Here is a 24,994-nt window from a genome sequence, read left to right as displayed (position 1 = left end):
TCTGTATATACACTGTACCAGCTGCAATCTCCATTCCTCTGCAAAGGCCTAGAATGCACTTTCTCCTTGCTTCCAACTCTTGTCATTTTGTATTTCCTTCAGTACCCATAGCAAGCACTGCCTATGACACAAAGTCTTTCCCAATCCTTCCAGCTGGTAATATATTTCCTTCCCAATCTACCTTGTATTTGTTTGTGCCATATACATACATATGTCTATATTTACATATGCACTATATTCTCCCATTTTAAACCCATGAACACTTATTTCACTTTTTCAGTCTCTGTATTCCTTGACAAGCAAAACCAATAACAGTAACAACAATAGAAAATAATTTTATTTCAGATCTCCATCCTTCAATTGCTTCAGGGAGAGAAAGCTATTTGTCGCTTATTCAGTATATCACTGGACTAGGATGAAGCCTGAAGAGTCTGGCTGAATGCCACTATGCTACTGCTTTTCCTCTCTTGTGCTGCCACAGCTGCCCATCACTCAGTTCTGGCCTTGTCTCCCGCTCCTTGCCAATCTGCACATCTCCTTCCCACTTGGTCCTAGGTTTTTCTCATGCACAACACAGCACTCAGACTGACTAAGAGTTCTATCTCAGGAAAATGGCTAGTGGGTGAGATGGAGACAAGCTCAGTACCAATCACCATTTTGCTTCTCTCTCCATTCATGTTCATAGAAATGCAGGCCTTTCTATGAACTCTACCACTTCCCAGGGTTCCTGTTTTCAATCACAAACTCTTTAGTTCTTTTTATCATCACTTCAGCACCAAAGCTTTGTGGGAAGACCCAACACGCTCTCTCCTTGTCCAGACGTGCCTGTTAAATGAAACTGTCAGTTCTTCAACAGAAGAGTATAAATTTATATTTATCTCTGTTAAATTGCATCTTATTCTATTTAGCCTATTGATCTAGCCTTCTGAGATCTTTTTGGATCTACATTCTGTCATCCAATTTACACGTTTTATGTCACCTATAAATTTGATGAACATGTCACCTATGCTTTCATCCAGACCACTGATAAAAATGTTGAAGAATACATTTCTAAAGACATCTCTGGAGTATTACCCTAGAGTCTCTGTGCAGACACTTGCAGAACTATCAATGACTACTTTTTGGGTCTGGGCTTTCAGTCTCCATTTTATACAACATCTTGCCCAGGAGTTCTTAACATGATATCTGTAGTATATTTTTTAATTATTAACTTTTGATAACTGTATTTCAATTGTTTTCCTTTGTATTCCTATGTAATTTTATGCCGTTAAATATTATTCTGAGAAGAGGTTCACTGTATTTGTAATATTGACAAAAATGACCAGGATATTAAAAAAATGTTTGAATCCTGATCTGGTTTATATTTCTATACCTTGCCCACAATCTTAGAGGGAGAGACTTTATTAGGTGTTTTGTAGAAAATGATGTATGATGTTTTTTTACCATTCCCATGTTCTAATGTCCTGGTTATACTTTCAAAAAATCAAATGGTGTTTGTCTGGCAAAACTTGTCTTGGGTGAAGCCATATTGGCCTTTTAGTGATTATTCCTTTCATTTCTAAATGTTCCACATGCCATACCCTAAATTTGACCCATGAATAGCGGTCATTCTCACTGGTCTATAGTTACCAGAGTTCTAATCCCTTTTTGAAAATTGTGAGAGCAGTTAACATTTTCAAGTCCTGAAATAGCTGTCCCATTCTCCAGAATCTTTTAAAAGTCATTAATGGCAGCTTAGACTCTTTTGTTGATGTTCTTTGAGTCATATAGGAACTCGTTAATTTGGATCTGGTGATTGTGACTCAATGAAAACATCCAAATGATGCCTAATGATTAAATTGTTCCCCACTCTCTGTGACTGATTTTATGATCATTCTCTTTGGAAGAGTAAACAGAAAAAAGGATCAAATTTATTCCATTTTCTATTTGCCTGTTACCATCAAACCATCTACCTTAAGCAGTAGAGTCCTATCCCTTCCTTGATATTCCTTTTCCCCACCACATACGCAAAAACAAAACAAAATATTATTGTTCTCATCAGTCTTGTTCAGTTTCAAGTAGTCATTGACTTCAGCACTCCCAAAACAGTTTCGCAGTGCTTCCAGGACCATACTATTTTGGAGTTTTTAGTCCAGTTATTTGCCTCTGCTTCAATCATCTGTCCAGGGGCTCATAACCCAGGGGTCAAAACACACACACACACACACACACACACACACACACACACACACACACACATTTATAATTGCACTTCAGTATAACTGATCTCCTTTATAATACTATATATTTAATTTCATGCATTTAAAAACATGATTCTAAGAAGGGGTCCATAGGTTGTACATCTAAAAGTGTCAATGATACAAGAAAGGGAAAGAAGTCCTGATCTGTACTGTCTTTTTTTTTTTTTACAAGAATTTATTGATGAGTTTCCTCTGGATACACATTGGTCTCTTTGGGTAATGTTTATTTTTTACTTCTTGTTGGAATAATTTCTTCTAGAGGACTCTAGATTTTATTGCAATCCCTCCAGGGCACTGTCCTTCAAAGTATTAATTCATTGGAACCTACTTACCTTTTATCTAAATCCTTTAAAATATCTCCTTCCAAAATGATGGGCAACTGACTTTGCAAGCAAGCTTTGTCTCTACTGTTATGAACATTCTAATTGATTCATTTGCCCCAAAGCTTTCCACAATTTTTCTTTTAGCTAATTCTTTCCTCCCTGTTAACCCAAAGTAAAGCCAGAAGCACATTTTCCATCACCCTTAGTGGTAAGAATGTTAAGAGTATGTATGGGGGCTAGACAAGGTTACTTCAGTTTACACTTAATAGAAGAAACAGAATTTAAGAATCCCTCAAAGGACCAACCAGTGTGTCAGTTGATGAAGTATGTGCGTGTACACGTGTGCATGTATGTATGTTCCATAAAGCAAAAAAAAAAAAAAGAGAGAGAGAGAGAGAGAGATAGGATGAAAATGCTTATTTTTAACAATTTCAGTAGCATTTGAATCTTTCCAATTAAACATGTAAAGCTAGTCTTCAACATTTATTCATTTTTGTAAGATTTTGAGCTCCAATTTTTTTCTCCTTCTCTCCCTTCCATTCCCCTTCCCCAAGACAGCAAGCAATCTAATACAAGTTATTCATGTACAATCATTTAAACATATGAAAATGCTTACTTTAAAAGTAAAATTTACTTTTGTCATCAATTTACATATCTGCTATTCTAGTGGTAAAGAATAGAGATGTGAAAATATGAGGTAAGACTTGACAGGTATGCTAGTGACAGATTGTGGAGGGCTTTGAATGCCAGGAAAAGGAATTATGTTCAACTCTTGAAGGTAACACTGTTCCGAATATGATCTACCCAGGACAAGGTAGAAGAGAAACCATCCTTTCTTCTTTGTGGAGTATGTTATTTTGTGTCAGTCAACAAGCATTATTTATTAAGTGCTTACTATTTGCAGGATGCCTTTAGTGAGGAAGGGAGAGCAATAGATAAGTTTTTCAGCAAAGAAATGAGGATGAAGATGAGACATATAATCTCTTATGAACCTTTCCAGATATGTGTTTGTCCAAAAACTATTTATCTTAAATATATATATATATTTTTTATTAAGGAATAGTTGGGTTATTTCCCCAAATTTCCCATAGATATGAAAATAGTATACACACATCAACTGAAATTTCCTTCCTCTATCTCTGCCCACAAGAATACTTATACTTATCTCCCTTTAGTGGTAAGGTGATTTATAAAGCAAAATTTTTCTTGGTCATTCTCCTTCTTCTATAGTGGCTTAAGTTTCCATGTCAGGGTGAAGCTTGTTGGGGGAGCAAAGAATTCTGTGTGATAAATGGAAAGAGTTGTTTGATGGGGGTCAAGAGATATGGCTTCTGCTTTCTGTTCTGCCACTCAGCAGCTTTGTGATAGTCTGTTTCCTGACTTGTAAAAAGTGGGGAGGGCAGTTAGAGAAGAACTTCCAGGAGTATTCTAGCTCAGATATATTATCATTAAATGTTGGTCTTGCTTTCCTATCCTTGTCAGTCTGTTGTATGGCAGAAAACTATTTAAACCCTTATGGCAAGGGCATGAATATTCATTTTATTTTCCTTAATCTTCTTTAATTGTGAATTCCAGTTCCTAGCCTTAAAAAAATCACAATTTAACAGAAACTTCTCTATTTCTGGGCACTAGGTAGGGTATTAGAAATCCCTTTAATTAGCTTGATGTGATGGCTACTTTATAGCACTATTTTATTATCCCTGTTTAAGAAGTTTGCTTAGGTTTTTTAAAAAAGAATCTTTTTTTAATTAAAGCTTTTTAATTTTCAAAACATAGGCGTGAATAATTTGTCAACATTAACCCTTGCAAAACCTTGTTTTCCAATTTCCCCCACTTTCTCCCACTCCCTCCCCTAGATGGCAAGTAATCCAATATATGTTAAATATGGTAAAATATATCTTAAATCCAATATATACATGCATATTTATACAATCATCTTGCTGCATAAGAAAAATCAAATCAAAAAGGAAAAATAAGGGAAAAGAAAATAAAATGCAAGCAAACAACAACAAAAAGAGTAAAAATGCTATGTTGTGATCCACCCTCAGTTCCCACAGTCCTCTCTTTATCACAAGATCATTGGAACTGGTCCAAATCATCTCATTGTCAAAGAGAGCCACATCCATCAGAATTGATCATTATATTTCTTGTTGTTGCTGTGCACAATGATCTCCTGGTTCTGCTCATTTCACTTAGTATCAGTTCATGTCTCTCCAGGCCTCTCTGAAATCATCCTGCTGATCATTTCTTATAGAACAATAATATTCCATAATATTCATATACCATGACTTATTCATCCAATCTCCAACTGATGAATAGCCACTCAGTTTCCGGTTTCTTACCACTACAAAAGGGCTGCCACGAACATTTTTGCACATGTGGGTCCCCTTCCCTCCTTTAAGATCTCTTTGGCATATAAGCCCAGTAGAAACACTGTTGGATCAAAGGGTATGCACAGTTTGATAGCCTTTTGGGCATGGTTCCAAATTGCTCTCCAGAATTTGCTTTCCAAATTGTAACTCAAGCAACAATGTATTAGTGTTCCCGCATCTCCTCCAACATTGGTCATTATTTTTTTTGAGGTGTGTAGTGGTACCTCAAAGTTGTCTTAATTTGTATTATAAATCAGTAGTGATTTAGAGCACCTTTTCATATGACTAGAAATGGTTTTAACTTCTTCATCTGAAAATTGTCTACTCATATCCTTTGACCATTTATCAATTGGAGAATGGCTTGAATTCTTTTAATTTTGAGTCCGTTCTCTATATATTTTGGAAATGAGGCCTTTATCATAACCTTTGAATGTAAAAAATGTTTTCCCAGTTTATTGCTTCCCTTCTAATCTTGTCTGCATTTGTTTTGTTTGTACAAAGCCTTTTTAACTTAATATAATCAAAATTCTCTATTTTTATTCAATAATGAATTCCAATTCTTCTTTGGACACAAATTCCTTCTTTCTCCACAGATCTGAGAGGTAAACTATCCTTTGTTCTTCGAATTTGCTTATAATATCACTCTTTATGTTTAAATCATGAACCCATTTCAACCTTATCTTGGTATACTGTCTTAGGTGTGGGTCCATGCCTAGTTTCTGCCATACCAATTTCCAATTTTCCCAGCAGATTTTGTCAAATAGTGAGTTTTTATCCCGAAAGCTGGGGTCTTGGGGCTTGTCAAACACTAGATTACTATAGTCATTGACTATTTTGTCCTTTGAACCTAACCTTTTCCACTGATCAACTACTCTGTTTCTACTACGAGCACCAAATGGTTTTTATGACTGCTGCTTTGTAATATAGTTTTAGATCTGGCACACACTTAGGTTTCAACCCACCTTAACTTCTATGCCTGGGAGTACAATATTTTCATTATCATGGACCTTTAAAATTATCTTCACAGATTTTTAAAAATAGAAATCCCTCAAAAATGACATTTGCTTCCATAACTGTTTTTCATATAAGCACAAAAGAAAAAAAATTTTATAAGTCCCAAACATTTGAAGAGACTGTCATATGTTTTTTTTTCCTCCAAGTATATCCTCCATCAAATTTTTTTTTAAGTGTACTTTTCAGGTCCCTGTACAGTTAAGATCTGTGATCATATGGCTTGTATACAGGCCTAGGAAATGGTAGAAATTTCAGAAGTTTCATGGATGCCAGTTCTACAACCTACCCTTAACCACATCAAATGATATTAGACAAAGGTTAATAAAGGAATACAATTGATATTCTTACTATAAGTGACTTCTTTATTTTTCCATAACTGGAACTGAGAGTCATATAGTCATGAAATTTTTGTTATCTCCATCTCCAGAAATATATTTCAATACACTTTTGTTACATACTTACTATGTGCCCATCATTGAGTTGACATAAGAAGGCATCTTTTTACTCTAGAGATAGATGGTGACTCATGGGATTCTGGAAAACCTCAATCTGACTTAAGGTACTTGCTCATTATGTGACCTTGGAAAAATCACTTACCTTCTGTTTGCCTCATCTGTTTTAATCATGTCTTTGTTTTTTCAATTATGTCAGTCTTCATGACCCCAATTCTGGTTTTCTTGGCAAAGAAACTGCCTTAGTTTCTGTTTTTGTAAAATGGGGGTAGTGATAGCTCCTACCTCTTAAGGTTGTGAGGATCAAATGAGGTAATATTTGTAAAATGCACTTCACACAGTGTTTGGCACATAATAAATGCTATATAAATGTTTATTCCCTAATTCTCTCCAGGTAGAAGGTATAAAGAGATAGAAAAAAATATCATTAAGTCTGTCTTTGATGTAACGGTTCCTCTCCCAAGCTAATCTCCCTATGTACATTCAACATGTGAACATTCACTTAGAGCTTTTTTCAGTACTTCAGATAGTAGTATTTCTTATGTGTATGAGATAGGGCAAGGCTACCTTATGACTGGGAAACTCTCTTACTCAGGAATCTTTAGTAGTTCCCTGTTGCTTTTCTGGATGACTACAATATTACTCTTTACTACTTTATGTCTTCAAATCATATTCTTCTCATCTCCTTCTTCTCTTCATGGTAGATACTGTTTGGATCCATTCCTGTTGATGCACACTTTTATATTCTTTCACTTATTGAGATCAACATGTTTTCCTAGACACATCCTTCAGAAGAAACATATATTTCTTATCCTAGTGTGATAGCCTTATGTACTTCCTATTTTTGCATCATATTGCTTCCACCAGTTTCCTGCCCATGAATAATATTCATATCGCCTTCTACCAGTTTTGGAATGAACTTTATTCCACATACTTCTTTTCCTTAATGAAATCTAGCTCTCTCTCCTCTTCTCCATTCTATTATGATATTCCTCCTGTGTATCACCTCTCTTGAGGGGTAACCTAACCATATCAAATGGTTTTAGGGTATTAGAGTATGAGTAAAGGAAGAAAGGGGAGTAAAAGTACCACTGAACTTTAGAATGTGAGTAATGGTTATATAGCTCTCCCTTTACAAGGTGCAGCTCAACCCTGAAGCAAAGAATAGCTTCTCATTCTGCCAAGAATGTGGATATGGATTCAGGAGTGCTACTGGGAGAGAACACAAAATTAAATCAATTTAGAGCTTGCTGGATGGGACCATAGAGATCAGTTAGGCATCTTTCTACTAAGTACAGTGATAAGGAAGCCTCTCCATGATATGAGCATGCTGTTGGCTCTTTAGCCATAACCAACAGATATATAGGGTATGTAGTAACACATCTAAGTAAGTCTTGCTGAACAAAAGCCAGACAAAGTGCTCCTATTCTAAAATTATCTATTTTTGTGTGGGGCTTTGATGTCTGGTACTGAATCTCATTTGGTAGGGTTAGATATTCCCTAACCAGGAACCAGGAACCAGGACAGATATTCCCTGTCACTCTCTCTTAATTCTTTATATTGATTCTATGCTCCTAAAACACATCTCAGATAGCTCTGCCAAAGAAACCCTACATGAGCTGTATGAGGACTGGGGCCACAAAGCTTGCTTCTTTCCCAAGATCCTTTATCAATTAGCATGCATATGAACCTAACCAAGCGTGAAAACTAAGACAGAAGACAAAGTCATTACCCTCCACCATTCCCATCCATATTTCTTCCTCTGTCATGTATATATTGGCCAGCAGCGAATTTAAAACAAAACAAATAAGTGATAACTGGCTTTTTGCTTTATTCTCATCAGTGCAGAATCTCGGTGTTTCTGTACCAAAGGAAAGGCTGAAAGTAAACATGGATTTTTAAATACAGGATTTGATAAATTCACATGTTAATTATAGATAAAAACTTTTGTGACAGTTAAATACTTTTTGTGTTCGATCAGAATGAAACATCATAGTGTAGTGGAAGAAGCCTTGGCCTAGGAGTCAGGAGAAAAAGGTTCTGGTCTCAGCTTCAACTGAGCAAATATATATTAGGCACATATTTGAGATGCCAGGAATTTCGCTTGAATCTGAGACCACAAAAGTGATTTAAAACATAGTAGCTGCCCTCCAGGAATTTGCAACCTAATAAAGATAAGACATGAACAAACCCCCTCAAGTTCAAGTGAATTACTTTCAAAAGGAGAGAATAAAATTAATTACTTTGGAGAATTTGGGGAAAGATAAGTCATTTTCACTTGGGGAGAATAATAGAAAGCTTCATGGAGAAGTTGGCATCTGATTTGGGTATTGGAAAAAACACTTGGGTGATTTGTTAATGACTTTGCAATTGATTACCTTTGCAGTTGGTTTCAAGCCATTTACCTTTGCTGGACCTTAGTTTCTTTCTCTGTAGTATGAGAGGATGGGATTTGATGTCCCCCCTGAAACTTCTCTAGTTCTGATATTTTTCTGATTCTTCATAGATTGTCCAGACTGGGGTTCTATAAGGCTCTGTCATTTCACTGGTATGGGTATTCTCATGCTCATTGTGGATCACAGGCCAAATGTGACTTATGATGGTAGATGCTCTTTATGAATTAATGGGATTGAGTAATTGCCTACTGTAGACCACTTCTGATAGTGAGCTTCTCAGGCTTGATAGATGGATCGTGTGCATATGAGTCCGCCCTCTTGCTACTACACCAGGCGATTCTAGTTTGGCCTGCTCTGTTCTGGTGTTTTGTTGTGCTCTGTCCACAGAGACTTTTAGAATCTGGGATTACCTCTATTTTACAGGGAAGCAGCATAAAAGGACTTTGGTACAGAAATGGTTGGTTCCAAAGTCAAAAATTCAGTCAAAGAAGTTTTATCTTCCCTTCACCAAGCAACTAGAATATTTCCCATTGAATTGTTTTGGAGAGATTTTGTCTCATGTTGGCACAGCTCTTTCCATTCAACAAACATTTATAGAACACGTATTATGTGATCATTATAAAGCTAAATTAGACCCAGTTTCTGATCTCACAGAGCTTACAGTCTACTCTGAAAAGTAGGACATGTTCAGAGACGTAGTGTGGTAGAGTCAGTAGTGTGCTGGATTGACACATGAAAAGTCATAGATGAACTAGTAAGAAGGTGAAATAAAAATGAGCATCAAACTCTTCGCACGGGGTCACAGATGAGAATTTTCTTTTCAGTCATGTTTCAGATAGTTACTTTGATTTGTGTAATGTCTGAAAGTCCAATATTTAGAAACATTTTGCCTACAAAAGTAACAGAACTGTCCTGAAGACAACTGATCCAAAAAGATTAATGATACTTTCTGTGTTCTGTAGCTTTAGAATAAATAATATTGTAATGGCTGTACTTTAACAGTATCGGTGATCAATAAAGCTTTGCACTGGGTGACTAGGCAATGATTGAATCTTCTTTTTTTTAATCTTATATAGTCTAGAAATATCAGAAGAGAAAATTTAATTATTCAGTTTGAAATATTTTGTCCAACTGTCTTTATTTGTGAAACAGAAATGTTTTATAACCACCTACTCCTTAGATTGTCTATTTATTATGATGGTCATCATTTTTCCAAGGCACTTTCCTTTTTTCAGCATATAACAAATAAGTGCTATTTATCAACATGCCATAAACAGAGTTTATCGGGTGGCACATATGACATTCCAGACTACTGTAGTCATGGAACAGAATATAACTTAGCTGTGCATTTGAGGCATATGCTTTTCTAAAAGATTGCCTACAGTGATGATAGTGATAGTAACAATCAATTTTTTTTACTTTTAAGTTTTAAAAAAATTCTTTTTGAGTTCCAAATCTTTCCCTCTCTCCACCCCGCCCCTACTCAATCAATAAGGCAAGATACATCATGCCCATTCTACAAATGAAGCTATGCAAAATGAATTTCCACATGAGCCATGTTGTGGACAAAAAACTAGAAAAATAAATAGAAGAAAATATGCTTCAATTTGCATCCTGAGTCCATCATTTTTCATCATGAGTTGTTTGGAAGTGTTGTGGATCATTGCATTCATCACTGATGATCAGTTCTTTGCAGGGGATTATCATTATAATCTTGCTCTTACTATATACTTTGTGTTCTTTGTTCTCCTTACATCATTTTGCATCAATTCATGTAAGTCTTCTAAGACTGATGTTTTTTTTTTTTCCTGAAACCACCCTTTCATTATTTCTTATAGTATAATAATATTACATCACCATCATTCCCCAATTGATGGGTCTACCCTCAGTTTTCAATTGTTTTATCACCACAAATAGAACTGCTATAAATATTTATTGTACATATGGGTCCTTTTCTTCCTTTGATCTTTTTTGGGGGTATATACTTAGTAATATCACTGAATCAAAGGCTATACACAGTTTGTATAGCCCTTTAGGCATGATTTCAAATTATTCTCCAGAAGGGCTGAACAAGTTCATAGCTCCTCTAATGGTGCATTATCTGTCTTCTTAGCCAGTTGATTTGTACTCCTGATATATGTCTACTCGGTGACCAGAGGTAAGCTGATTAACTTCTCAAGGTCTGTAGGCAACTCTAGTCCCATAAGTTGAAGAACATGTTCTGATCTGCATTAGTAGAGAAGGTTTCCTCACTGGGAATATCCAACACCAGGTGAAATCACAGGTTTAGTCAAACAGATGATATTCTGTGGCACTTTAACGTGTTAAAAGAACTTTGCATTCATTATGTCGTTTTTATCTCATGGTAAGCTTTTGAGATATCTCTGTTGTTTCCACTGTGCAGCAGAAGAAATTGAGGATGAGGAGAGGGAGTAAATTTTCCTTGTTTATACAGTTGGCAAGCACCAGAGAACGTATAAAATCATATCCTGGAAAACAGAACAAATTTAGAAGCAATTCCCATGGTAGTCTAGATGGAAATTTACCAGACAAAAAATGGGTACAAGAGCACTTGACACTTATTGGCTTCAAGTAGTTGTTGGGAAACCTTTCAATAGCATCAAAATAATAGCTCTTATTGTTAATATATCAATGGACAGACTCTCAGAGTTAAAAAGAACTTTACTAGTGGTCTAGACTGTTACTTACCAGCATAAAGGGGGGAAATGGATAAATAAAACAAAAAATGCATAACAGACAACAAATGCAAACTTATAAGGAAGGAAAGAACCCTTTCCTTTGAACCCCATATATAATATTTATCATATAGGCTTTCTTGTAATGGAATTTTGTTGCTTTATATTTTGAATCCTATAATGTTGTACACATGGTAATGTTCTGTTTTTCTTTTCTCATTTAGCATTTAAGTTTATATTAAGTCCTTAAAAAGAAAAATGATAAAGAAATGAAAAAAAGAAAGAATAATAATAATCTGCAGTACTGCATCTAGTCAGTATCTACTTAAAGGTGTCCAGTGAGGGGAGATCCCGCTCCCTCCCAAGATAGCCCAATCTACTGTGAGCCAGTTTTAAATATTAAGTATTGTTGTCTTATCATGAATCCCATAGAGATCAGCTAGTCCAGCCTGGTCCTAATAAATTATTGCTGACAAACTCTCAAGTGACCTCTGCTTAAAAGCCTTCGATGATAATAAGGTAGCCGCTGCTTCTGAAAGTTGCCCATTTCACTTGTTAAGGTTTCCTTTTGGTAGCTCAGAGCATTTGCCTGTCCAAACCAAAGCTAAACAAAATTCTCTATAGTATTGCAACCAAATAGTCATTTGGTCTTATTCTGAAGTTCCCCAGTGAGGGGGGCTTCCTAAGTAAACCCATTACACTTTGGGATAACTCCCAGTGTTAGGAAAATTTCAAAACATCGGGTATAAATTTACCTCTCTCTCTGCCTTACTTGTTCAGAATTAATTTTCTCCCTTCTTCCTTTCTTCTGGAGTCGCACCTTACCTGTCTAGCTCCTGGTGGCTCTTGGAGAACATCATAGATCAGATCTCTTTACCCATTTTGTGAAGAGACTCAACTGCTTTCCCTTTTTGTGAAAACTTAAAATAACTTGGAGGGGGCAAGAGGGGCTGCAGAATAGGTACCTTGAGAAGTTGAAGAATCCATGCACTGCTGCCATTATTGTTGTTATTCGTCCTTCATTTTGAAAGAGGACCATTGGCAACATGTGGTTATGGGCCTTTTTATAATTAAAAAGTACTTTTATTTAACAGGTGACAATTTTACAAAGTATTTCCTCCATAACTACCCTGGGAAATAGGGAGTACAAGTATTCTTATTCTCATTTTGCATGTAAGGAAACTGAATCTGGTTACATAGCTAGTAAATGTTCTTCTCCTAAATTCATAACATTGCCTCAGTAATGTTAGCTTATCTCTTGGGGCCCCGGTTTCTCTACCTGCAAAATGAGAGGGTCAGAAGACACTTTAAGTGTCTCTTCCACATGGGATTATGTCTTGATTTGTGAATTTAATTTAAATGAGGCAGAGCTGGTCAGAGTTGTCAGCCTTGCTTTTTCTTCCAGAGACAAAATCAAGACAACTAGTAATAGCCTGGATGACCTTGCCATCTTCAATGTCTGACCAGTCTCTAAGCGATCCCAAGTACCTCCTTTAGCCACCTTCGTGGCCTATTTACTTCATACGTGAACCTGAGTAACTCATTCCTCATGTGTAAAATGAGTTGAGGGCTGACTGTAAAATCTTTACACAAAATAAGGGGGGGGGGAAATGGCCCAGCTCCTACCCATGGGCAAAACTAGCAAATATTTGAACGAGATTCTGTGGCTTATAGAGTTCCTGGTGAGGTTTTGAATTTTATTGATAAATCTGTATCCATCATAAGGCTCTGGAAGTAAGAGGCTCCAAAAGCTACAGTACAGTCCCAAGCCTTTGCTGTTCTGGGTCTTCAACTGTTCCCTTTTAATCTAGGCCTCTCTCACATCAGGAGCTGTGGCAGAAACTTGCACTACCACACTTGGCCATCAGTGATATACTACCTCCTGCCTCCCATATTGAACTGTGGAGGTCACTGAGCTGAAGCAGCACTGAATCACAGAAGTTTCTCTCTAGAGGGAGCATGATTTTCAATGACCAAAGCGCAAGCAACCTGAAGTCTTAATAGGGCATTGAAAAAAAAATAGAGAAGGAAAGGAGAGGCTAAATAAGGAACAGAGGTGAAAATGCAAGATAAAAGGTATGGCATTTATTACATAAAAAAAGCTTAGAAGCAAAATAATCATACTTAGAATTAAAAGAGCAACGTGTGTATGTGTGTGTATGTGTGTGTGTGTGAGAACTTCATAGCACATGTCTCTAATAAAAGTCTAATATCTAATGATAAATGATGATATAATACAGATAGGTTAAAAAAAATGAGAGCCATTCCCTAAAAGATATCTGTTAAATGATATTAAAAGGCCGATCTCAAATGAAGAAATGCCATCTATCAACTATATTATTTAAAATACTTCCTCTCAGCAGTAATAATAGAAATGTAGATTAAAACATACCACCTCACTCTTATGAGATTGGCAAAGATGAAAGAAGAGGAAAATGAAGATGGTTTGAGGGAGAAGAGGCACACTAACTTGTTGAAGCTATGAGGTGGTCCACAGTCATTTTGGACAAGAATTCACAATTATACCTCCCTTCGTCAAATCAGGACCCCATGATATAATACTGTTAGACATACCCTTCAGTGACATCAGGAATATAGGGAAATGAACATATGCACAAGAATATTTATAGCATTTTGTTTTGCTATCATCAAATGGCTATCAATTGGGAAATTAACAAACAAATTGTAGTATATTGATTCAGTAGAGTATCATTGTACCCCTAGCAATACGATGATTTCAGAGAGATTGAGAAAGACATATGAACTGAAACTCAGTGAAATGAACAGAATCTGGAGAAGAATTTTGACAGTGTCCTCAACAAAAACATGAAGGGAACTCTAAAAGACCTCAGAACTCTGCCCAAAATGTAGACTTAAAAATATGGATGGTAAAATGTACCTCTTCCTCTAGGCAGAAGAGATGGATTTGATGTCTAGAGCCAGACATGGCCATTATTGCCATTTCACTTCCATATTTGAATGAATATTTTATGAAGTAAAATATACATATATGTACGTATGCATATAGATATACAGATATATGAAAAAATAATGCAAATATAACTGCCTGGAGTTTCTGATACTTTGATATCTCCACATAAGGATCATAGCCTTACCTCAAAAAATATCCCCTAGAGCAATTCAGAACTATGCCAAAGGGCAACCAAACTGTACATACCCTTTGACCCTGCAATACCACTACTGGATTTGTCTCACAAAGAATTTATTGAAAAGAAAAAAAGGACTTCCACATGCAAAAAACTAGAGCAGACTTTGCATTGTGATAAAATAATGGAAATTATATAAAATATTTAGGAATCTATCTGCCAAGGGAAAATCAGAAACTTTATGAGCAAAATTACAGACCACTTTTCACACAAATTAAGTCTGATCTAACCAATTGGAAAAATATTAAATGCTCTTGGATAGGGCGAGCAAATATAATAAAGATGACAATATTACCTAAACTAATCTATTTATTTAGCGCTATACCAATCAGACTCCCAAAAAACTATTTTAGTGACCTAGAAAAAATAACAACAAAATTCATATGGAAAAACAAAAGGTCAAGAATTTCAAGGGAATTAATGAAAAAAAAATCAAATGATGGTGGCTTAGCTGTACCAGATCTAAAAATTATATTATAGAGCAGCAGTTACCAAAACTATTTGGTATTGAGCTAAGGAATAGATTAGTTGATCAGTGGAATAGATTAGGTTCAAGGATAAAACAGTCAACAAATATAGCAACCTAGTCTTTGACAAACCCAAAGATCCCAGCTTTTGGGATAAGAACTTACTATTTGATAAAATTGCTGGGAAAATTGGAAACTAATATGGCAGAAACTAGGCATTGATCCATACTTAACGCGTACACCAAGTAAGGTCAAAATGGGTTCATGATCTAGGCATAAAAATGAAATTATTAATAAATTAGAGGAACACAGGATAGATTACCTCTCAGACCTGTGGAAGGAAGTCTTTATGACCAAAGCAGAACTAGAGATCATTACTGATCACAAAATAGAAAATTTCGATTATACCAAACTGAAAAGTTTTGTACAAACAAAACTAATGCAGACAAGATTAGAAGGGAAGCAATAAACTGGGAAAATATTTTTATTTTATAATAGGTTCTGATAAAGGCCTCATTTCCAAAATATATAAAAAAATTAACTCTAATTTATAAAAAATCAAGCCATTCTCCAGTTGAAAAATGGTCAAAGGATATGAACAGACAATTCTCAGATGAAGAAATTGAAACTATTTCTAGTCATATGAAAAGATGCTCCAAGTCATTATTAATCAGAGAAATGCAAATTAAGACAACTCTAAGATACCACTACACACCTGTCAGATTGGCTAAGATGACAGGAAAAATAATGATGATTGTTGGAGGGATGCGGAAAACTGGGACAATAATGCATTGTTGGTGGAGTTGTGAACAGATCCAACCATTTTGGAGAAGTAGTTTGGAACATATCTCAAAAAGTTATCAAACTGTGCATACCCTTTGATCCAGCAGTGTTACTACTGGGATTATATCCCAAAGAGATATTATAGAAGGGAAAGGGACCTGTATGTGCACGAATGTTTGTGGCAGCCCTTTTTGTAGTGGCTAAAAACTGGAAACTGAATGGATGTCCATCAGTTGGAGAATGGTTGAATAAATTGTGGTATATGAAAATTATGGAATATTACTGTTCTGTAAGAAATGACCAACAGGATAATTTCAGAAAGGCCTGGAGAGACTTACACGAACTGATGCTGAGTGAAATGAGCAGGACCAGGAGATCATTATATACTTCAACAACAATACTAGATGATGACCAGTTCTGATGGATCAGGCCACCCTCAGCAACAAGATCAACCAAATCATTTCTAATGGAGCAGTAATGAACTGAACTAGCTTTGCCCAGAAAAAGAACTCTGGGAGATGACTAAAAACCATTACATTGAATTCCCAATCCCTATATTTATGCCCACCTGCATTTTTGATTTCCTTCACAAGCTAATTGTACAATATTTCAGAGTCTGATTCTTTTTGTACAGCAAAATAACGTTTTGGTCAGGTATACTTATTGTGTATCTAATTTATATTTTAATATATTTAACATCTACTGGTCATCCTGCCATCTCAGGGAGGGGGTGGGGGGGGGTAAGAGGTGAAAAATTGGAACAAGAGGTTTGGCAATTGTTAATGCTGTAAAGTTACCCATGCATATATCCTGTAAATAAAAGGCTATTAAATTAAAAAAAAATAATGGAAATTGAGGAGATGCTCATCAATTAGAGAATAGCATTAGATTTCTGTGGTTTATGAATGCAATACAGTGCAGTAAGAAATTATGTAGGAACAGGCAGATTTCAGAAAAACCTGGAGTCTTGTATGAACTGATGCAAAGTAAAATGAACAGAACCAAAAAAAAAATTGCATACAGAATCAGCAAATGATTTAGTTCTTCTTAGCAGTATAGTGATCTAAGACAAGTCCAAAGGACTCACAAAGGAGACTGTTATACACATTCAGACAATGAACTGAGCCTCTGAATGCAGATTGAGGCACGCTTTTTTCACTTACTTTATTAATTTTTGTAGCCATTTCCCTTTTTATCGCTTTCTTTTTTTCACAACTGTGGCTAATGGTGAAATAAGTTTTACATGATGGCACATGTATAACCTATATCAAATTGCTTACACTTTTCAGAAGAGATGAGGAAAGGGAGAGAGGGAGAAATCTTGTAAATCTTGTAAAAATGAATGCCCAAAATTTTCCTGACATGTAATTGGGAAAAAATGAAATACTCTTAAAAAAAGAAATATCTCCTAGGCAGTTCTTGCTGCCCCCTCAGTGCCTTGAAATACTTCTGACTTTCCACACTCGGAATTCAGAAGAAGCAGGGGTGGGTGGGTGGGGTTTATCTATCTGACTCAAATGGACAGAGGATGAACATTTGTAAATCAGGTTTTTTTTCCCCAGTTGGGTCATTTTGCCCCAGAGCAGCTGTTAAGCCAAATAACTCTGTGTTCATTTTTGTCTCTATGTCCCTGGTACCTAATGCAGAGCCTGGGGCATTGTAAGTATTAATAAATGCTTGCCTAATGGGGTTGAATTGACTATTTCAAAATTACAATCATTCTAGGGCATCTTTTTCTTTAAAGAACGAGAAAAGTTCTGATATTCTCAGTCATCTTTTATTCTGAGTCACTTTAGAAGCTTTTAGCCATAAAACCTGAGTTCTGAAAAGCAAGGTCAACTTAAAGTTGGGGTTAACCTATTTGAAAAACTATTACTGGTTTTATGTTTCCATGTAAGTCGTGACTATTACAATAATCAGATGTACAAGTTCCCTCCCACAGCTAAATCAGCGCAAATCATTAGCAATCTAAAGGTAACCAAAAATAAGAACAGTTACTGGAATTGCTTGTTAGCATGCAAAGAAGGCAATCACAAAGGGCAATACAGTCCATTTCCGTGATAATATGTGAGTCTCAATTTTGAGTAATACTTACTGTCAAGCTATTTGACTAAAAATGTGGTCTTTGAAAACTATAGCAGAAAATACATTGTCTTTTGTGTGTAAGTTTTTGAATTGAAGCATCAACTCTATCACAAAGGGAAAAGAGAGTGCTTGCTTCTTTCAGTTTCAGTACTTATAAAGACAGTCCACAGAATCTCTCATATCCCTTCCCTACCCCCTGCTTCTATAACCATCCCTCTAGTTTGGGCCAGTATCTAGACTCCTAATGATCTCTCTGCCTTCATTCTCTCTCCTTTATTCTGGGCAATTTCCCACAGATCTATTAAACTGGTATTCCTAATTCACAGATATTATTTATCATGCTATTGCTGCTCAAGAACTTGTAGTGGTTCCCTAGTACCTCTAGGACAAAATATAAATTCTGTTTGGCATTTAAGGCCCTTTGCAATCTGGCTCCAACTTACTTTTCTGTTCTTTTTCACACACTCTTCCATCTACTTGGTATATTTGTCATTACTTAGATAGGATACTATATTTCTCACCTTCAGGCTCTTGCACAGATTGCACCCCGTGCCAAGAATGTTGTCCTTCCTGTCTGTGCCCCCTTCCCATTCCCAGATCCCCTCAGAGCTTAATTCAAGACACAGGAAGATTTGTGTTCAAATTTGGTCTCAGAAAATTAAGATATGTGACCCTGGGCAAGTCCCTGAACAACTTTCTGCCTCAGTTTCCTCAAGTGTAAAATGGGGGTGATAACATCATTTACATCCTGAGATTGGTATAAGAATCAAATGAGATAAGCATAAGTTCATGGCATATAGAAGGGATATAACAAATCCTCCCCTCCCTACCTCCCTACTTCTTTTCCTTTCCTTCCTTCCTTCCCTCCTTTTCTTCCTTTCCTCCCTTTCTTCCTTCCTTCCCTCTATCCCTCTTTTTCTTCCCTCCCTTCTTCTTCTCCCTCCCTTTCCTCCCTCCACCTACTCCCTCCTCTCCCTCCCTTTCTTCATTCCCTTCTTTTCTTCTTTCCTTCCCTCCCTCCCTCCCTCCTTCTATTCCTTCTTCCCTTCCTTTTCCCTCTCTCCTTTCCTCCTCCTCTACACAAAATCTCTTCTAGGCCTTCCAGTGGTTAGTACCCCCACTCTCAGCTAGCAAATACAGGTACATATTTTGTTTCAATATTTCTTTGCATATCATTTCCTCCCAATGAAATGTAGGAAGGGAACCTCCTCGAGGGCAGAGCTTGTTTTCTTTGTTGCCTTTGAAGCTCTAATGCCTAGCGTATTTTTCAGACCGTACCTATGATTTCATCAGTGCAGGAAACAACATCTATTTCTAGAACTCATCTCTCTGCTTCTCAAACACCCTATCTAATGTTGAAAATTCAACTAGACTCAAGTAAAACAGAGCCAAGAAAAAAAATAATAAAATAAATCCCCCTTTGAAAATTCTGTTTTGTGATGGGCAGGAGACCAGAGCAGTTGGATAAGTTGGCAGTACAGCTCCTGAGACTGAAAGCCATTTTGACATCCACTCTATAATGGCTGTTAGTCATTTAGAATGAGCAGTCAGGACCCAGGAGGAAAATAGAAATTTAACTCCTGTTGTGCTTGATCTTATAACATCTTGTTCCTTGGAGGAAGTTGACCTTTTAGAACTTTCCGTAAGTGGGGAGACTATTGCTGGGGCCCGCTCATCCTGGAAAGGTTGATGATATTCGAAAAGACCGGTAGATTTCAAAGCATGAACATTTTATGTAATAATAGCAATCTTTAATTTCAACAGAGTCACCTGCTTGCTAAAAATAGGACAACCTAGTGAGGGGGCTTCTCTTTGAATATAATTTTCGATTGCTGTATTTTTAGTACCCTGTATGATAAGTTGACTAATGGGGATCTCTGACAACGTGTGCTCATAATGGGAGAATTTCCAAAGATACTTCAACTCAGAAAAGAATCCCTCCCAAACAGATGGACCACAAGAAGGGGGCAAACTTCCAAAAAAAGTCTTTTGAAATGTTTCATTCACTTTTCTCTACCTCTGATTGAACAAGGTGTTGTTTCAGTGTCTATTTCTGGAAATAGGAAGAGACACGAAAGAAAAATCGTGGATGATAATTAAGATGTCAGTTTCCCATTTGTTCCCTGGGTGTTTTCTTCTTGCCACCATAGTTAAATATTGCAAGTTCAATAACTTGTTTTCAAAAAGATATTTTGGGGGCATTTGTGAAATTACTTAAAGTAATTAATTCAAGTTCAAATTAGAAAGTGGAACCATCAGGGACGTTCCTTCTGAGAGAAGAATTACAGCAGAGCACAGCATGTCTGAGAGCGCAGATATTTTGGGAGTGCACTTGATTGGATGCACTTAGAAACATAAGGTATCAAATGTTTATGCATGCATTTATATAAAAACTAACCCGTGTTCCCAGAAAACTGTATTAGTTACCAGACTTGGTTCTACTTCCCTTTCCTTTCTCCCTGCATTGTGCCCTCACCCCCTGCAATCTCAGCTGCTGTTGAATAGTAACATTCCTTGTGCTCTCAGCTTCCCCTATCCATTCACCACCTTGTTATCCTCAGTTCATTTACATAGAGAAGTTCAATTAGTTCAAATGAAATTAGCCAGAAAATGATATTACTCGAGGGCTAGAGTGGCAGAAACAACTGATAAGGTGATCTGAGTCAGAAGAGTGTTGCTTAAGGGTCACACCGAAAAACTCCACAAAGATATTGACCTCTTGAAGCTTACACTTTAAGCAAAATCCAAACGGACCAAAATAATATTCCTTAGATATATTTCTCCCCCTCCCTCCACTCAAAAACCTTCAATGGCTCCCTCTTACCTCCTTGAAGAAATTACAATTCCTTCAGCTTGGCTTAAAACCCTGGTTAATGTTGCTCCGCAATACTTTTAGAGACTTCTTTTATATTATTTCCCCTCTACATCCCAATCACAGTGATCTACTGGCTTTTCATTGAATTTAGCATTGTATCTCTTACACCTTTTTACAGGGTATCTTCTTCCCTTGAATGTGCCTCAACTTTGCCTTTTAGACTCCCTGACTTTTTAGGCCCAGTTCCTGTGCCCCTTCTCATACAAATACTTTTCCAATTCTGGACTTTCATGACTCTGGTGGAGAGAGGGAGGCTGATGACTTTGCACAGCCCTTCCTCACTTATATCCAATTCACCCTCAAATCAAGACATTATCCTCACGATTTCATTCATTGATCCTCTTCAAGAATGAAGGACAAGCAAAAACAATCCCAAGCCCTGATTTTTAATGGTATTTTGTTTCTCACTTTATCCTGTATTTACAGATCAGTATACATGTATCTCCTCAATAGAATATAAGCTACTTGAAGGCAGAGATGATTTTATTTGGGGTTTTGTATCCTTACTCAGCTCCTAGAAGTGTCCTGCATATGAGAGGTACTTTCTCAATGTTTGTGAAATGTAATTTAATGAGTAGCGAAAAAGGTGGCTTTGCCATTAAGTGACTTATAAATTTGGACAAAAGACTTAAAAGCAAAAGATTTAAAACTCTGGAGTTTTTAGTTTTTTTTTCACCTTTAAATGGGGTAGATATGAGATAAGATATATAGATGAGAATAAACCCACCGAAAAAAACCACTGAAATAATACATGAAGGGAATATGAGTTGTTTCTATCACATAAATATTAGGGGTGAGTGACTTAGACATTGGACAAGAGGGGATGGGGGATCAGGATGAAAACTGGAGAGAGATTTGAGTGGATAAGCAGTGTGAACATTTGAGAGCTGGAAGACTTTAAGAGAACTTCCAGTTAAGTGGCTTTACATTACAGATGAAGAAACTGAGGTTTCACTGAGAAGTAAAGTGAGTTATCCTAGATCACACAAGGGAGTACATGATAGCTAGAATTTAAACTTTGGTCTTTTAAGTCCTCAGTAAGTGCTCTTCCCATAAGAGGCAACTCTTCTCTGAACCATAAAGTCAGTTTTGAAAGGCTTCAGAGAGAAAGTGGGATTTTAGAAAATTTTTCATTCATCATTGGTATAGGGCTAGGGTATTGGGTTGGATAACATGAGTTATTTACAATGAAAAGGACATGTTTCTATTTTCTCATAAGGGAAATCAACTTGAAAATGAAATGCAGGAGTTCTCTAAGGATTCGTTTTTAAATAAGAATTTATTGAGTAACTGGATTCAATTATGGCATATTTGCCTATCAATAATAACAATTTCATATGGACCATAGGATTGCATTTCAAGAGCAAAAAAGGATCTCAAAGACCACCTTGCCTATCTCCTCTATTTTACAGATGAGGAAGCCGAGGGTTGGAGACCTGAACTGAGTTACCCAGTGTCACATAGGTAGTAAATGAAATTTCAAATTCTAACATTTTGACTTGTTATAGTCTCAAATATACCTTAAGGCAAATAAGTTAGGTAGTAAACAGCATCATGTGATGAAAAATAACTGGACCAGAACTCTGGAGACCCTATTATTTTCAATGGCTCTGCCATCAACTAGATGGGGAATGTTGAGCAAAAAGCTTGTCATCCTAAATGACCTTCAGTATCCTCGCCAGTGAAATGAGAGGCTTGGACCAGATGACTTCTAAAATTTCGTCCTGAGCTTAGTTGAAATGACTCCTTTCCTTAGCACCATTTGAAAAATAATATGAAAGGATATATATTTCCTTCAGTCTCTCAGCAAACTTGTGTTCTTCAAGACTTGCTAACTTAAAACATATCCCAGGCTAATTAAGTAAAGGGAGAAAGAAGAGTGACCAGATGGTGATAAATTAGTTGAACATAATGAACTGTGAAAGAAAGAAAAAAAAATCCAGTGTCAAGCTACTTCTACTGTCATAAGGACCATGGTGGACTACTGTAAAGGAGACTGAGATTGCTAAGAATGACATTTCATACATGAATATAACAGTTGGCACCCTAGATATGAAATCTTCATGTGACAGATGAGCTCTGAGCTGCTGGAGGAATTGTTCATAGTCAAGTTCCTACTACTCATCAAACCAGAAGCTTTGTTCTCCTTGAGATGCCATTGGTTTGGTTGAAACCTACTCTCCTGGTTTGGGTGGGAGCTTTTGGCAGGCTCACCATTTCATGAGCAAACCCAGCTACTTTCCCCTCCTCTCAACTCGACACATTCTTGGGACTTCACAACCTTGCTAGCAGCTTTACTTCTTTATTATTGCCCTCTCCTGTTTCCAGCTCCCATTTATATTTTTTCTTCTCCCTTTGAGAATTTAAGTTCCTTGAGGACAGAGACTGGACTTTTATTTCTTGTATTTTTATTACCAGGTCTTAGCTGAATTCATGGCACATAGTAAGGACTTAATAATTATTTATCTACTTTGAGAAAATGGAAAGAAGCTGCAGTTAAATGGAACAATAGTTCTAAGTTTCAGAGTTGGTGAAATTGCTGTCTTCATGTTTTTGGGGACACTTAGTCATCATGCCTTAGAGCACTAAATATATGTGTAGGTGAAGAAAACATAGGGGTAGTCAAAGGAGTATTGAATCTGAAGACAGTGTACCTAGGTATGAATCTTGAATCTGTCCCTGTTTACTTAGGAAACTTTGGATAAGTTTCTTAACTTTTCTTTCTCTTTAGTGTCTTCATCAGTCAAACGAAGGGGCTTGAATTAAATATTCCTTAATACTAGGAAGGTCTTTATAGCTTATGTACCAACATCTGGTGCAGAGAATGATGGGGAGTCACATTTTTATATAGCTTGATAAGCTTGTCCAGTGTCTATCTGTTTGTCTGTCTCTGTCTCTCTCTCCTCTTCCCCTCCTCCATCTCTCTTTTTTTTTCCTTCTGTTTCCATATATATGTACGTAGATATGTGTGTATGTATATATGAGATACTTTCCTGATATTAAAGGGTATTTAATTCAAACCTTCTCACCTGACTAACGAAACTGAGGACAAAGAAAACTTAATATATAGTACCCAGTGAAAAAGTAGATAAGGGATTAGTAACTACCAACAAAGGTAGGTTCGTGGAGAGAAATGAGAGACATTTCATATAATTTACATTTAGATTGTACTAAGAGTCCTTCAGATGAGGCTGGGAGAGAATTTTGTAGCCCTAATTTTGCTTTAACGGGCAACTAGGTGGCATAGTAGACAGAACACAGGATCTTGAGTCAGGATGACCTGACACTTTGGACCTATAGCCCTCCATCAGCTGCATTATCTCTCAGTGGAATGGAGACTGAATCAATGAATTATTGCGTATATGCTCATTTAATTTTTAAAATTAGTTTTAAACTTAAATACAAAACAAAAAAAAAAGAAAAAAATTCCCGAACATAGCAGAACATAGAGCATTTAATATAACATATAAAACAAAAAAAATTCCATTTTAAACTGTTTACTGTTTTTTTGCAAAGCTATATACTATTGTACATTGTTTTCAAAGCTACTCAGATTTTCTGTACTTCCTTCTAAGTTTTCTTTTCTTCTCTGCTATGTACTTTTTGTGTTATTTTTCCTCTTCCTCCCCATCCTGCACATATGCAGGCATGTGTGCATGCACGCATGCGCGCGCGCGCACACACACACAGACACACACACACACACACAATTATTGCTATTTTTTATTTCTACATCACTTTCTTTTCCTAATATATCCACCCCTGAAAACTGTCCATTATAACAAAATAATTTCAAAATCAAAGGAAAGAAAAACCCCACATTTTAGCAAAGCTGACTAGTATAAAAACTAAGTCCAGTAATATATGCTGTGTTCCACACCTGTCCTCTTCCACCTTTGGAAAGAAAGGACATTACATTTATAAATCTCGTCTTTGGGTTCTCGGAATACTTCAAAGGGAGCTCCTTGCCTCTTCTTCTGCCCTAAACATATTTGAACTCTCTACTATCAGTAAACCTTGGAATGCTTATTTTCTCTTATCAGTTGTTATCAACTCAAACTCTCTTTCTTGTGATGAGAGAGAGAGAGAGAGAAACTACAAACTTCAGTTCTATATTGAAGATG

The sequence above is a fragment of the Sarcophilus harrisii genome, chromosome X (assembly GCF_902635505.1).
Source record: "Sarcophilus harrisii chromosome X, mSarHar1.11, whole genome shotgun sequence".
NCBI classification, from domain to species: Eukaryota; Metazoa; Chordata; class Mammalia; order Dasyuromorphia; family Dasyuridae; genus Sarcophilus; species Sarcophilus harrisii.
This window is presented reverse-complemented; position numbering follows the sequence as displayed.